This window comes from Paroedura picta, chromosome 9, assembly GCF_049243985.1.
Source record: "Paroedura picta isolate Pp20150507F chromosome 9, Ppicta_v3.0, whole genome shotgun sequence".
Classification (NCBI taxonomy): domain Eukaryota; kingdom Metazoa; phylum Chordata; class Lepidosauria; order Squamata; family Gekkonidae; genus Paroedura; species Paroedura picta.
The window spans coordinates 59,758,608-59,775,900 of NC_135377.1; the positions used below are offsets into that span (position 1 = coordinate 59,758,608).

Sequence of the window (17,293 nt, forward strand, 5' to 3'; positions counted from 1 at the left end):
CACACCTCTAGTTTTAATAAGAGATGCCTTGCATAAAATTTTCCTATAATGTTGAGTAAGCTTATTGGCCTATGGTTACCTGAATCTTTGCATTTTCCTTTCTTATTAACAAGAGAGTAAGTCCATTCCTGAGGGAATTTGCCTGTTTGATCCTTATGGATGAACAAGTTAGCTAGAACTGATGCACACCAATCCTGAAAAGCTTTAAAGCATATCAAGGGGAATATGATTTTCTTTTGGAGCCTTGTTATTTCTAATTGTAGATATTAAATATTTTATTACATTGGGAGTGGCTTCAGGCCAATCAGGTGCTAACTTTGTGGGTTTATCATGATGGTTCCAACTGTATTAGCCCCCAGTTTAGAGTCATTAAATAACTGGAAAAAGTGGTCTTCCAGCTATCTTGGGAATCTCATCCCCAATGTACACTTTCATCTAACTTTGCAGTAAGATGCCAGAGCTTCACCCTCTCCTTCTGGCTTAATACCAAAGCTAGCTCCTGCCACGACCCTTTTTATGAAGTGAGCTTTTCTTCCTGAGAAGCTGTTTATAGTTATTATGTAATTTGAAAAAGGATTTTTGTAAACAATTCTGTTGGCCCTGTTTGTACATTTTAAGAGCCTGCCCAAACTCCTTTTACTTGTTCATGCATTCGTTGTCAAAGCAGGAGTTTTTAGCTTTCTGGCTTTCATTAAGTATTCTTAACTGAAAGGGGTTTCAAAGCTTTAACTAGGTTATTGTACAGAATCAGGGCAGTATCGACATCTTGGGCTGTAAAAAATACCATCTCTAAGTTTAAGAAAGGAATCACTGATTGGTTTTTGGAGGTCTATGTTAATTGCATATCTGATTAAATTTTGCCTTGAACTGATGGCAAGGGACCCGTTAGTTCACCATTCAGAATAGTATGAAAGTTCCTAAGGTAAAACATGTAGCCAATGGTCACTCTCTCGGAGGAAACCACTGAGAACTGTAAAATATCTTCCAGGAGAAGGTAAAACAGGTAAATTCACCCTTTGTTACCTTCCATATTGCCATTTATCAAATTTATTCCCGTTTTGGGAATATAGAATATAGAAGATCTATTGTTTTCTTTTTCTCATTATAGAGGTCCACATTATAATCATCAACCTTCTCTCTTAAACTACTATCACCATTATGGGCATTAAACGCTCCAAAAAGCGTAATCTTTGATCTAGGGTGTTTGACCTTGATATCAGTATGATAAACTCCAAATCAAGTCAACTGTGTTAGTAATAAAAAGGGGAAGAACAGGAAGGGATGTAAACATTGATTACTAAAATTATCTTATTTTTGAACACCAAAAGGTAAGCCATTGTCAGGGTCCTTAAAGGGAAGAGCAAGATTACTGTACAGTTTTCAGAGGCAGATATCAGACATGCCAATCCTTTGCTACGACATCCTCTCTTGTTCTTCCCGATCGCTCCACTTCTGGGGCTTCTTGAAGCCTGAAGAACATTTCAGGGGTTTCTCAATGGTAAAAAAGTTGAGAGAGGCTGATCTAGAGGCATAAAGTGATTCAAAGTTGTAAAAGATCCAAGGTACCCTCTTAACCCTCTTAACTGTCTTATCCAAAGTATGTTGGTGTAGATGGCTTTCAAGTGTAAGAATTAATATGGGCTTTCCCACCCTGCAAGAGCCTCTTGTGGCGCAGAGTGGAAAGGCAGCCGTCTGAAAGCTTTGCCCATGAGGCTGGGGGTTCAATCCCAGCAGCCGGCTCAAGGTTGACTCAGCCTTCCATCCTTCCGAGGTCGGTAAAATGAGTACCCAGCTTGCTGGGGGGTAAACGGTCATGACTGGGGAAGGCACTGGCAAACCACCCCGTATTGAGTCTGCCATGAAAACGCTGGAGGGCGTCACCCCAAGGGTCAGACATGACTCGGTGCTTGCACAGGGGATACCTTTACCTTTACCTTTACCTTCCCACCCTGCAAGGCTTTCTGCATAGTCCACAAGCCCATACTGTAGCTCTATTATAATTGCAAGTAGGACTCTAAATTCCATCACAGTTTAAACAAATTGTTAAACCTTAGTATACAAAGCCATGTTTTTTAAGATAGCAAGTTACATTAATTTTTATACTCTAAATCCCTTACTCACTATATGATTTGTATGATCTCTTCATCCAAACAGTAACTCCAGTATTAAATATTACAGTTACAGTCCAATATTTCCCAGTACTTACTCTTTTCCAAATATTTATAGAAATGAAGCTTTTAAACATAGCTCCTAACTTTATCTCTTCTGATTACTTTTTTTTTTACATAGGCTTCCTTCTTCTTAGAAGAAGTTTGAATATTTCAACACATTTGGGAAATTCATTTTCAGTATTACAAATAACAATGTTTGACCAAATCCTGCCTTGTGATGGTCAATCATCATTGTGTGTGATGACAGAGGTCTCATTAACTTCTACAGATACAGGGTGATCCCCATAAGTACCTCCCTTACTCTATATACATACTAGAAGGGTTGGATACTGCTCATTTTCCTATTAATATTTCACATGGCTTTTGTCCCATGATCCTCACAATAACTTTTTTGGTGGTCACAGAGTATCTTTTCTTCTTTTCACCAATGGAAAATCTGGCTAGATCCAACCCTGTGCCAGCTTGGTGTAGTGGTTAGGAGTGTGGACTTCTAATCTGGCAAGTCGAGTTTGATTCCGCACTCCTCCACATGCTGCTAGATGGGTGGGCTTGGGCTTGCCTCAGCACAGATAAAGCTGTTCTGACCGAACAATAATATCAGGGCTCTCTCAGCCTCACCTACCTCACAGGGTGCCTGTTGTGGGGAGAGGAAAGGGAAGGAGATTGTAAGCCGCTTTGAGACTCCTTCGGGTGGAGAAAAGAGGCATATAAGGACCAACTCTTCTTCTTCTTCTTCTTCTTCTTCATGCTAGCAGCAAACTGTTTAATATGAAAGACCAGCTGGTTTCTTAAGTCTCCATGTCCACCTGTCACTTTGCACATGTATTCATTTTTTTTAAAAGCAAAAAATAGAGGCAACTATAGCTGCGCAAAGGGCTTTCAGATCTGAAGCCTGACCCACATCAAATTGAAAACTACCTTTGTTTTTGATGGCTGTGAATTGCAATTTACACAATGTAGTAACAATAAATATTATTGCTGGGACATCAGATGATGTTTCCCTTATGCAGTTGATAGTTAAGAGAAGCTTGTTGTAAAGACTGTATTTATATACACATGTACAAAGCCAAATTTCCAACTCTGATGAAATTTATTCCCCTTCATATATTCCTTATAAACACCGTGAAGCCAGAGCAGCAATTCAAATTCACACCCAGGAAATCAGAATCTGCTGTTCCAGCCGAGTTCTGCAAAACTGTAGTAAATTACTCATCCTGCATTATCATTAACGTTTTCATCTGAGATCCAAACAGCTCATAAATTTGTGCATGTGATTCTACTGTGTGCCAGTACTAAACTTCCAGCAATTCAAATGGAGTCTTTGACTGGAATCCAGATGTTTTTGCAGTATCTAAATGTGAAACAAACAATTTTGCCATTAGCTTGGCCTTTTCCTCCTCCCCCCTTCCCAGCACCTTTTAAATTAATTGTTATTGTTGCGACAAGCCCTCACTCTTACCACGTAAGACCTGAAAGGGCTAAGGATTTTGTGAGTCCGCCACTGTGCGTGTCCCATGTTATGGTCTGGGTGTGATGATTGAGATTATTACTTTTTTGTTATGACCTATCTGTGCTATTACAGTAAGGTACTTATCCTTCGCAAATTCCTAGTGATTCAGAGAGGGACTGATACTGTGCATCTATCACCAGTGTCTAGGCATAGTCACCATTTCTAAATTTTTTTTGGTGATTAGGACTGAACTGTTACTCATTGTAATCCTAAAATGAGTTACACTTTTTAAAATCCATTGAAGTCAATAAGCTTAGAAAGGTGCAACTGCCTAGGGTTGCATACTTCTTAACTGGTTGGTCCAATTTTCTAAGGTTATACAGATGAATTTCTCAGATCCAAGTCTCCTAAACCAAGTCAACCTACTTAGGCAGGGTTTTTGAAAGCGAGCTAATATTTCAGAAGCAAATCTACAGAGACTTCAATGCATCTGCTCAGCTCTCCTTTTCTTTCTGTGCTTACTGGTTTTCATTTGAGCAAGAAGAATGGGAGATCTATCTTTGCAGATGGGTTGTTGAGGCCCAGATCTCATTCCAGCTACACAAGAGCTCCTTCCTTGTTGTGGCATTGTCTGAACAAAACCATGAATATAGGAAACCAAAACAAATGGTGCCAAAATGCTGGGTAAAGGAGACGGTGTGTTTGTGTACACTTGCAGTGCTAAAAAAGAACTCACAATCTGAAACTCTTTTATATGCGTTATCAAAAGTAGATATTTCTCTTGGACTGTTTTAAAGTCTCAGTTTGGTGTAGCAGCTAAGAGTAGCGGCCTCTAATCTGGTGTGCCAGGTTTGATTCCCTATTCCTCCACATGCAGCCAGCTGGGTGACCTCGGGACAGTAACAGTCACTTTTTTCATTGAGCAGTTCTGTCAGAGCTCTGTCATCCCCACCTATCTCACAGGTTGTCTCTTGTGGGGAGAGGAAGGGAAGACGATTGTAAGCCACTTTGAGACTCCTTCGGGTAGTGAAAAGTGGGCTATAAAAAACAGTTTTTCTCTTCATTATTTCCATAAATCTAATAGACTCTAAAATGGGGGAGTGGAAGGAGATGTGATGTGATTTCATGACTGTAAACTGCAGAAAACAACCTGGAGAACTAAAGAGATATCTCTGCTACTCAGTTCTGGAGACTAATGGATAAAACTCCAGACTGTAGCCCCAAAGAACATTTTACCTGTATAGGGGTCTAAATCCTAGCAAGCCCATCACATCTCTATTAAGGGAAGATTAATATGCTCTCATGGCATAGCAGCTTGTATAATATTCTCATACAAACATCTTCTCATAAATGGATTCTCTTTTCTACAAGCCTAATGACATGATTAGGAAGCTGTCTTGACCTTGACCAGGGTCAGGGCTTCCTCAGTCCTGGCCCCCACCTGGTGGAACAAGCTTCCAAATGACATCAGGGCCGATTGTAGGCCAGGTCTTCTTCGGGTAGTAAAAAGTTCCAAATGACATCAGGGCCCTACTGGAGCTAAAACGATTCCACAGGGCCTGCAAACTGGAGCTCTTCCACCAGGCTTTTGGTCGAGGTAAGTGAACCTGCCACCAGCGAGTGCCCAGAGGCTCCTCCCAAGAGTTGGTTCTTATATGCCACCTTTCTCTACCCGAAGGATTCTCAAAGCCGCTTACAATTGCATTCTCTTCCTCTTCCCCACAACAGACACCCTGTAAGGTAGGTGAGTCTGACTGAGCCCTGATATTACTGCTCAGTCAGAGCAGCTTTATCAGTGCTGTGGCGAGCCCAAGGTCACCCAGCTGGTTGCATGTGGGGGAGCGAGGAATCAAACTCAGCTCACCAGATTGGAAGTCCACGCTCCTAACCACTACACCAATATGCATTATGAAAGTTGCATTATGAAAGTTTATTCAAGTTTCTACTGTTAAAACATGCATTCAGATAAGATGTTCTACTGTACTGTGCTCCTGAAAGTTCCAATGAAACTCTTCTGAGCCACAGGGTATATAAATGAAACTCCAATGAAACTCCTCTGAGCCACAGTGGTATATAAATATAATAATAAATAAATAAATGATATGTAGACACACACACTTGCATCTTTGATGCACACACTACATTAAACAAGCCAATTATCTTGCAGCCTCCTATCTAGTTTACACCCTCATGTAATATTTGGAAACCAATAAGTTTTGCTTATAGTCAGTCAGTAACAGGGATTGTGAGGAAAAAGCAGATGAGCCTTTAGCACACGATTCTTCTGAAGGGAAAACTGTAAATGAGCCTTCAGCAGTGCTAAACAATAACCACAAAACCCTCTTGGGTTGCCTTCCTTTTATTGAAGTAAGCTAACAAGGAAGGTGTGGGGGTTTTGTAGGCTACCCAGGACCCATTTCCTGACTACTTCAGGGTTCAGCGTCATGTGATTCTAAGTACCAGTCCAACAGTTCCTGTCATACAAAGAAGGCTTCCCTAATTATCTTTTTGTATTCAAGATTGATATCTGAGGCTTTGTTATTCAAGCCAGCAACATGAGGGTTGCAGATTAGCTCTGATGCTTGTTTTCATCTGGGCTTGGTCAAAAAATTTTCCTACTTTTCTTTCTGGTTCACCGCTCATCCATTTATAATGAAGAACGCTAGAGATGGGTTGGCAGATCAGGAACTTCCCTTCATCCCCAGCAATCCCTTTGATGCTCCCACATTAAACTGGGACTCCGTGGGTAAAAACTACTGGAAGTGTCTCCTGCACACACCCTGCTGAAATAAATGAGACTCATCCAAGACTGTAGATATTCTTGGGCTTGTGCCTACAATTAAGCTCATTTTCAGACTCAGAAAGATATGCGGGGAGAGGTTAGTTTTCATGTCGGTGTTCTTTTTAAAAATCCCAATCCAACGTACAGTGAAAGTATCCTTATTCACAATTAGTTAATGGTGTTGTATCAATAGCCTTATATCAGCAAATCAAATAGGAGTTGCAGAGGACAGGGTAAGTGAAAGAGATCAGATGATTTATTGACACACGGCACCTGTCATATGGGGAACAACCACTCCCAGAGTCCCTGGTGCCACTTTCAGTAACGTCAGTAATAAGTTCACAACAGTATTTTTACTAAGCACAGTGAGATCAAAATAAGTAAAGTTTCATGTTTCTGTTGGCTCGCTATATGCATATTTGCAATGACATCCACGCTGAGGGAATTTGCTTGTAGATGCCAATTATTTTCAAACACTGCAGTACATTTGATTAGATCAGGGGTAGTCAAACTGCGGCCCTCCAGATGCCCATGGACTACAATTCCCATGAGCCCCTGCCAGCATTCGCTGGCAGGGGCTCATGGGATTTGTAGTCCATGGACATCTGAAGGGCCGCAGTTTGACTACCCCTGGATTAGATGGTCTGGTAAGGGTTGAAGTTGTGTAACTGCGATTGGTAAGTTTGAGAGAGCGTACGTATGGAAAGGCTGTGTGTGATGGGGAACAGCAAGCATTCAGAAGCCTAGCTCAATAGTGTTTGTGCCGAGAAGGCCCGGAAAGCTTACATGAGAATATCGAGAAAGATGACTAGCTTCCCTGAAAGACACTTACTTATGCATACCCTTTGCCAGCAATGTGAAGCTAAAGTGGGCTGCTGAGTGTGTTTGAGGGCAGACTGTTGGGTCACTTGTGAATGCTAACAGATCTTACCATTACCCCCTGGTGAGTTCTGTGTCCGCTGGAAGGAGACATTTTTCCTACCAATATTCAATTTCTGGATAATATGATGAGGGACTAAAATTTCGATAAAAATTGAAACCCATGCAATTCTTATTGGACAACTTTTATTTTATTGTCTGACCATGATAAAATACAATAATTTACTACAGGGGCATATATGTGAAATGTTTTTACAAGAAAAAATTATAAATATTGCCAAGAGGAGGGAGAGAGAGAGAGAGAGAGATGGCTGATGGCATTCTTTGTTACCTGAGCACCCAAATTTTAGGGTTTTTTGCTATTTGAGGGGAAGGGAAGAAATAAAAGTTGAAAAAAAGAAAGTACAAATGTTATAGTAAATAAAAGTATTGGACAAGAAGAACCCCAAAAGTAAAGGGGGCGGAATCTGCCCCAAATCCAAACTAGGGAATTTGTTTGGAAGTGAGGAGCAACCAAGAGGAGGAATGAGTGAGCAGCAGGCAGAGGTGATGATGTGGGAGATGGAGGAGACAGCAAGGAAGTTAAAGGAGGGAGAAGAGATCATATTAATGACAATGGGGAATTATGGATGGAAGAGGAGGAGATGGTGATGGGAGGGTAGAGGGTGAGCAGGAGAAATGGGTGGGTGGGATTTCCCCAAATCCTTGTGGCCATCCTTGTAATTATGTAATATTATAGATTGTCTTTCATTTAAAAATCTTCATACTGTGCTTTATGAGTAAATATTCACTCATCCCAAAAGAGAAAACATTTTGTGATTTCTCAGTGCTCTGACACATATCTAATTTTTCTGTGGAAAGGGGGAGCTCTAATTTTTACAGAGCCTTACTGTCAAAGTCCCCAAATGTATCTTTCCCCAATCCAGCAAACACTTTCCTAAAAAGTCTTTCCCAAATAAGTATCTGAAAACTGGGAGAGAATAGTTCTGAACTGCCTCATTGTAAGATACTGAGCCACCCCATAATACGCAGGAGCTCTGTAACAGGTATTTAGAGATTCCCTGGCAAAGGTGTTGATGGGAGAGGTGCCCCTTAAAGACAAAACATTTGAAAGCCAGTGTTCATGTAACAACAAAGTGTTCATGTAACCCCCCCCCATCTCTTTTGTGGTAAACAGACTGCTGTGGCAGTAGCAGTCACCAGTGCCCACCCATTGCCTGATGAGGGTCCAAAACTGGACAGCAGCAGAGAGAATGTTCAATTTGACCTATAAATGGACAGCTCCTTCCTATAAACTCAGCTGTAATTTTTATTGAACATTTTTAGTCCTCATAATAAAATGGTTTGCCAAGCAGTTTTGGATCCAACATTTTATTTTACTGAAATTTAATTCCTCCCACTAGAGTTTTAATATATTTTTGGATTACACTTACTCAGTTGAAGTCAGGATTTGGCCTGTGGCTTTGCTGTATTGGGAGTGGAGAAGGTTGGTTTCAGAGGGACTTCCCTATTCAAAATATTGCCAAACAAGTAGCTTTCTGTTTGTGTCTTCGCCATCAGTTATATGCAGCTATCTTTGCATTTACACAACTTTAGACAGGATTATTGTGCTTTGTAAATGTACTTTTGACATTTGTATCTGTTTATATATTAAAATTTTAAATTAAAAAATATGGGATTAGTGTGCTTAGCACGTTTCACATTTAACAATTGCTATCCCTCAAAAGTAGCTGTACATTCTGGAAAGTTCCATTTATCTCAGTAGGACTTCAGGATATATTACTTGGTATAGGCTCACAGCGAGTGATTTAAGAGTGGTTTACAAAGGAATAGTAAGAAGTTCAACTAGGAGTTCCAAAGACTTGGTGTTAAGTTATTTCTAGGGCTAATTCAGACTTCACTGTTTTTACACAATGCACTTTCATGACCAAGAAACCCCGGGTTTTTATTAAACCCTTGTTGAGATAGCCTGATCTAGCAGCACACCAGAGGCCATCTCACCTGAGCCTGCAAGGTAGGCCTCGCCACTGGCCCCTGCAGTAGTAACCAGGGCCCAGACCCATGGGACATTCTCACTCTACAGAAACAGTGGCAGCAGAAGGTCCAAAGGAGGCAACATGCTTGACTGGCTGTACAGAACCCCATTCCAGAGCAGGCAGCGGGAACAATAATTCTTTGTTGGATCTGGGCCACAGCCCAGTGCAGCTGCAGGAGCTCAAAACCTGCCAGTAGGGCAGCTAGATCTGATTACTTCCCAGCTTGTTTAGGCTGAGTCTTGGGGACTGCTTTGCTGGATCAACCAGTCCACTGGGTACAGTCCTGTATGCCAGCTCCTGGCCCCAGTTCCAGTTCTCCAGTGCCTGTCAACACTCCTCTAAGATTCACTATCTAGACCTAAGGGCACTGCCAAGAGGAGACCTGACTAGGCCTGCTTGCAGCATACATGACACATCCAATGGGAAGCCATGGCCTGTTGTGGTTCCTTGAACAGATACACACAGAGGCAGTCATCACATGCAACAAATTGACCTGTGGACTTCATGTATGAAAAATACATTGTGTGAAACAAACTTCCCAGTGAATAGTATGCTAGGCATTGTAAGGTGGGTCATGTATGTTTATCAATGGGGAAATAATTATTAAGACAATTGAAATCTTGATTTGGGATAATTCCATTTATGATAGCATTTTACCTGTAAAATCACCCGGAGTCAAATGCCACGCTCAGCAGTTGAATTAATGGCATTCAGACTAGCAAGGGATTCAGACCTAATTGTAATCCAAGCCAGCAAACTGACCGCAGCTGTTTTGGCCTGCTGTTAAACTTGCTGTGTTTCATTAGGTTGTTTCCAAACATGATGTTGATTGCTGCAATGGATAGAATGCTCATGTTTCTTGGACAAAATTGGCGGAGAGAGCCAAAGCAAAATATTGCTTTAGTTTTGGATTAGCTATTTGATGTGGCCATTTATTGTCAAATTGATGTAGAATAACTTGGAATGAAATGGTTATACATCCACCCACCCTTATTCTAATGTAGCCAAGAATATCATCAGTGTTCAGTCACAGGGGGGCTGACAGTGGCACCTTGGGACCATGTTATGGAAAGAAAATGGTAAAAATAGAATGTGTGACACATGATTTCTATATTGCTAGCCAGGGATGGTATTCCACAGCATGCATGGAAAATATGTGCATGTGCATGCATGTTTTTTTTGCCAGTAATTTGGAATGCTAACTTCCCTCCCATGTTTTACAGTCACCACCATATATTTAAATATATTTTAACCTGTATGTAGGGGAATTGGGTGGGAGTGGTGAGGCAAACCCTTGTCTTAGAGCAGAGTGAGTTTATTTACCACCCTTATAGTTTCCCTGCTGAGATTCAAAGTAGATTGCACAGTGTAAATCAATACAACCAATTTGTTGAGACATCTAATGAGCAATGTATAAGGACCAAGCATATTAGACATAATACAGAATACAGAGAAAAAGCAGAAAATGGCATTTTATCAGTAAAAAGAAACAATGCTGTGACAACAGGATAATGTGTACAGTGAATGCATAATGTGTCCCATACATAGTGATACATTCTACATTCCTTTTTTGCATCTTGCTGGATAATTCTGTTACCATATAGCACTATTACCTTTTTTGAAAAGCCATTCTGGACAATTCCATTTAACCTAGTTTATGAACTCAGAAATGTGGGAGCCCTCCTAACTTCCTCAATCAGGTCAATCCACAAGGTGGGGGCCGCAACAGAGAAAACACATGTCTGGGTGGTCTTGCCAATTTGCAGGAGGCCAACCACAGAAGGCCCTGAACTGTTAGGTGAAGTTGTTGTGACAGGATACAGAAGAGATGGTTCTGCAGATATGGAGGGAGCGGTCTATGGCCATAAGAACATAAGAGAGTCCTGTTGGATCAGACCAGTGGTCCATCTAGTCCAGCATCCAGTCTCACAGTGGTAGCTAGTGGAGGACCAACCATAGGACATAGATGCCAAGACTAACTTCTGATGTTGCATTCTGACTCTGGGATCAAGAGGTTTAGTGCTTTAGAACAAGGGGTAGTCAACCTGTGGTCCTCCGGATGTTCATGGACTACAATTCCCATGAGCCCCTGCCAGCAAATGCTTAGTCTGACAAAGATTGCTTGCACTCGAAAGTTCATGCCTTGAATAAATCTTTGTTGGTCTTAAAGGTGCTACTGGACTCTGATTTTATTATGCTACTTCAGACCAACATGGCTACTCATTTGAATCTATCCAAATAGTCCACTATATCAAAGTTTGCAGATAAATCTAACAGGAGCAACAAAGAGGACTATACAAAACATTCTATACAATATTTAAGGGAAATAACTCTAAATAACTTGCAAGGCTAAAAATGTTATTTGTGAAGACAGCTTACATGGAACAAGACAAATGCCTAATAGCAACTACCGCATCCTTTGAAAAGTAATAGCCTGTTATAGCTATTGAAAATAGGCACATGATCTAAAATTAGGCAAGCGCTGAATACCTCCTTTTAAAATGTTGATCCTTGCATGATGTTTTACTGCCCCGAATGGTCTAGGGGAGCAGGTTATATGACGTAATACAGAAAATAAATTCCGCAATGCCATTGGTGATCATTTAGAGGAGAAACAATGTGTAGTCTGTTATTCCCATAATGACTGTGTCCCAAATAAGGATGTGTAGAAATTAGTTTTCTGGTTTGCAGTTTATGAAAGATTAATTATTTTTTGACCTTTCTGGACCTGAAATAAGTGGGCAACTAAGTATGTATTACACTGTCAGCAGACATCTGTGTTGAATTAATAGCCTGGAGAATGGCTGGATCTGCTGTCAGATTCGAAGGGAAAGGAATGAGAGTAAGGGAAGCAACAAATGTCTGAGAACTCTTTTTTCCCCTGAGACAAGAATTTTTTCAAGATTTACAGGCTAATGTTTTGCTCTTCTCTGCTCTATTGTGGTCCATGCACAAGGCACCATCTCATCCTCTTGATCTAGGAGCAGAAGGCACAACTTCCATGGAAGAGATACAGACACTAATATTGCTGAACCATCTGGCGCTTGAGGAGGAGAGTTCAACATGGTGCAGCAGCAGTCTGCAAGAGGTTTTCCTGGGCTAGGGAGGGAGCAGAGAAGGACCAAAGACTCTGGCAGCACTGTCATGTCATCTTAAGGGCCCTGCAAAACACCCCATCCTGGAGCACCATCACAACATTGTGCTGTTGAAGAAGAGACAGGAAAAGCTGCCTCTTGCCGAACATAAAATGGCACTTTAACTTATCCAAAGGAGCAACCTTGTTAGCAGGGTCACCATATTCTGAAAAGCCAAAAAAGAGGACTTATTTCTCAACTATGACTTCCAACAAACGATCGCTATGACAACTCTCATTGTAAATATCTCTATTATTTAAACTGTGATAATTGCTATTAATGAGGGGATATCCCTTACCTTCCAAATCAATTGTGGACACTTTCATCTCTTTTTTCCCCCTAAAAGGGCCTGAAAGACGATGGACACCAAAGAAAATTTACCTTACTGTTAGTCTGTGTCAGTGAAATTAAACAGTAGTCCATTTTAACAATTAAAATAATACATTAATTCCAACACAGTTCTGTGAATCAGAGCTCAGTGTATCAGATGGATTGTATACTGGCTCTGATTGTAACACATGCCCATTTCTACCTTTCTTTTGCTTGCAATTTTAATACATATATCTCTAGTGGAGGTACACTGCATGCATCTGATGAATTGAATTGAACTCTGATTCATGAAACTTATCTGAAAACAACTTTTGTTAGTCTTTAAGGTAGCCTTCTGTTTAATGGTAATATCAGTTTTGTAGCCAAAGTGTTTGTTTTTGTGACAGGCATTAAAGTCCTTGGATGGGATGGAGAATATAATTTTGAAAGAGAGCTGTATTTGACAGCCTATTTGCATTGTCCTATCATCCTGTATGACAGGGCTAGGAGGTGCTCTTACTGGGAGTGGGGAGGAACACCAGAAATTAGTGCAACATGCCTACATGATCCAGAAGTGACATGGACATGTTGGGGATTTTGAGGAGCAATGCTCTGACTTTGGGGCAAAAATTCTATGATGGAATTAGCTTCTAACCATAGAATTTTGCCCCCATAATCAGAGCATCACCCCCTGATTACCCCAACATGCCTATGTCACTTATAGGGATGGGTGGGGCGAGGGGATTTAGTACTTTTCAGAATCTGGATTTCCTGATTCAGTACAACTCAAATCAAATGAATCACTCATTTGGTATATCAATTTGGGTTTGGCCTATTTGGGAACCTCAAACAGATTTGATTGAAATACCAAACAGCTGATGTCCAGGGATCAGCTGTTTGGTGGCTCTGGAGGCATTGAAAGGGATCCCTGGTTCCCTTTAAATACCCCCAGATACATCAAATGGCTGTGTTTGGTGTCTCTTCAACCCCCTTTCCAACCTCGGAAGGATAGGGGGGCATTTAAAGAGCCACCAACCAGCTGATCAGCTGTTTGGCACACTTGCTCCCTCGCCATTCACAGGCTCTCCAGAGCAAGCTTCAAGCCACCTTGGAAGGGTCTATGAGGAGGCATTTAAAGGTCATGCCAAACACATGTTCATTGGGATCAGCTGTTTGGTGTGTTCTCCTCCCTTTTAAAGTTTAAATTGTCCAAATCCCATCTGAATTGCCAAATTGTGGTTCGGATGCAGGTGATTCAGCTGGTTTAAATTACAAGGATCAGCAAATTGGCTCAAATACATCATACCTGAATCAGCATTAAGTGGGGTATTTAAAGGTCCAAGCCGAATCGCCCATCTTTAGCTACTTCTGGGTCATGTAGGCACTTGGCATTAATTTCTGGCATCCTTCCCTTTTTGAGGGGATTAATGGGGGTGCAGACTGAAAGTTGGGGATCCCCTCCCAGGCCAAGGTGTCTGGCAACCCTATATCTGAACTCTCAGGTGGTATATAGACTCTTTTAATTGTATTTTAGACAACACTATATGCTAAGTGGAAAATGATCATATTTGTATACAGTTACAGTTCTGAGTATACTTTCTCTTCCTAATAGTTATAGAAACTTGAATTAAATTAGCACATGCAGACTGTGCAACTTGTCTGGAGTGAATATTTTGCCCAAGCAGTCCTTTTATCCTATAACTGTGTTATGATTGGCTAGAAGCCATGTTCTAAGGGGTTCACAAAAGTTAATTAAAATAATAATGCTTTCAGTCTCTCCCATAATATATTAATGCCTGCTTGCAGATAGGATACAGACTACTTACTGTTGATATACAGGGTTTTTAAAAAAAATAACGAATCTAAGAAGTCCCAAACCTATAATGAAGCTAGCTGAAAAAATAAGGCTTTAAAAAATAGCAAGAGCTTTCCTCATTTGGCAACAGTAATGTTACAATTCTGTAAATACCACTGCCAGCCCATGCTGCTTGTGCTCCTGACCATTTTTTTTCCTGTGAGCTTTCTGGGCTTCCCAGCCATGTCTCCAGTGTTTGAAACCATGTGGCCTACGTAGGATTGCCAGGTCCCCCCTGACTAGTGGAGGGGGATGCGAGAGTAAAGTTGCCAGTTCCAGATTGGGAAACTCCCAGAATTTTGTGGATGGAGCCTGGAATTCATTTTTTCCAGGAGAACTGTTGTCTGTGATCTGGGGATGACCTGTAATTCTAGGGAATCCCCAGATTCCAAATGGAGCCTGGCATCCCTAGGTTTAGGTGCCATTGTGGCAGTGGTAGTGAATCCTAATTCTGCCAACATACCACAGAATTCCTTTTGGACACAGGGCTAGTGCAGATTAAAGCTTCCTTCTTCCCCGTCATCCTACTTCTGGCTTTCTGTGTTGTACTTCTGTGTGCGTGTGTGTGTGTGTGTATGTGCAGGTAAGTACTGCTAAATCCACAATATTATCTGTGAGAAAAACAACATCCTTACAGATTCATGTGCTAACCTAAACAGACTGTGTATGACATTTCAGAGATCTGCATGTGCAAAAATACTTGCAGTGTTTTGATAGGAGGACCCAATCTGAATGGTAACATTTTTTCAGGAACTTTCTCACATCACCCACTTTAGTCCTACTGTTCTCCGTTCCAAAAAGTACTTCCTCCAAAATTTAAGAAATATTGTTTTGCGTTGAAAGAACAAGCATCTCCTGTTTAGTGTTTTTTTTTCCAAATGAATATTTAATTAGTTGCGTTATTGAATTTGCTTGTATCTGTCTTTTCAGCCGGCATTGGTTCACAGAGTGATTAAAAAATGACAATAAAGTTCATTAAAATGTTCCTTAGAGGAAGAAAAGCCAGCTTAGATGGAACTGGGCGCAACAAAGCTGCCGGTGGCTTCATGCCCTCCCTTTTCATTCTGTTTGTCATTAAAAACATTCTCAATACGTCAAGGCGTATGCTCTGAGAACATTCTTTAAACAGTTGCCGATGTGATGTAGCCTTTTTCTTGATTAATTTAATTTTAAAAGGCAGGCAGGAGAATAAGTACAAGGCAGCCTCTTCCTTGCTGTTTGCCTTTCTTCACACTCGGGCTGTATCCCCATGGGGTTTGGTAGCAGCAGGCAGGCGTAGTGGCAATATCATCAGTGCATATCCGCTCTCACAGCTTTTGAGATCCGTGCCATATGGCCTGACATGCTTCCAGTTGTCATTTTCCCCATGTAATTATTAGGAACACCTCTCCCCCCCCCCATGTTTTAAAACTCTAGAGAATTTGAAAACTTTCACACTGTTTTGCAGCATTTTGATTGATCTTAACAAAAGGCATTGCATGGATTTTGTTGGTGGATTTTTCTGCAGACCGATATGGCTACTATAAGGTGACCAGATTTTAACATTGGTAAAGTGGGACACCATTGACCGGGGGGGGGGGGGGTTCTTGATTAAAAATTTGATCTATATGGAGCAACAAAAAGTTTCAGAGGATACATAGAACGCAAAAATAGTATTGTAATTTATATATTTTTAATTGCAACGTAAGTACAATTTGCCAGGTCCCCCCAGATGTCCCTCCAAAAGTGGGACAATCTGGTCACCTTAGGCTACTAGGGATGCCAGCCTTCAGGTGGGACCTCGGACGCTCCTGAAATTATAGTTCATCCTCAGGCTGAAGAGATCAGTCCCCCTGGAGCAAATGGCTGCTTTGGAGGGTGGACTCCATAGCATTATGCTCTGCTGAGGCCCCTCCCTGCCCCAAATCCTGCCCACTCCTGGCTTCACCCACAAGGTCTCCAGATATTTCTTAATCCAGAGCAGGCCCTAATGGCTACCTGGAATGTCTGGGTTCCCCTCCCTTCCCACATAGCAGCCATCTTCACATTCAAGAGAGTTTGCCTGTTAAAATAATGCTGCTTGACATTTGCTTAGTTTTAACAGTGTGTTTGCCAGGCTTTGGTAGCTAACTTTTTTGACAAATTGCAAACGGAAGGAGCGCCGATGGTGCCAAATCTAACGGGGATTTTGCATGCAATACATTTTTGCAAAAAATTAGGCAGAGTCTTAGTGGCGTGCACACCCGAGACATCCTGCCTGTTGGACGGCTTGCCAAGAGGTAGCCAGACAGTGCAACAGATTGAACTACTTAGATGAGGTTTTCCTTCCCTGCCTCTTTCAATCTTCTGTGCTGATTTCTTCTGTTGAAGCCTCTAGTGTGTCTCTGCCACACAAACTGCAGTCTAAAAACTTTCGTTTTTCTTAAAGTGAAAGATGAACTAGGGGGAGCAAGAGCCACAGGGCCTGAAATGCCTGGAATGAAGTGGTTGCAGCTTGACACCAGTCTGTATAAACTGGGCTTGCAGAATTCGTTGGGGAGTCTTTGCTCTGCATCACGTTAAAAGTATCCTGTGTTTTCGTGACAGCCTGGGGCTAGAAGAAATGTTTTTAAACACATGTGTGTTCAGTGTCCGCAAAAGTGAGAGAGACTGTTTTTTTTGTACCCCCACTTTTTATGACCAGAAGAATTGTCAAAGC

The 17,293-nt window shown here is 41.4% G+C and overlaps 1 protein-coding gene across 4 annotated transcripts in view; it reads left to right on the forward strand.

The window, feature by feature from the left end:
* Window positions 1-17,293, forward strand: part of NFATC1 (nuclear factor of activated T cells 1) — a 179,615-nt gene that overhangs the window by 63,814 nt on the left and 98,508 nt on the right. The window lies entirely within an intron of this gene.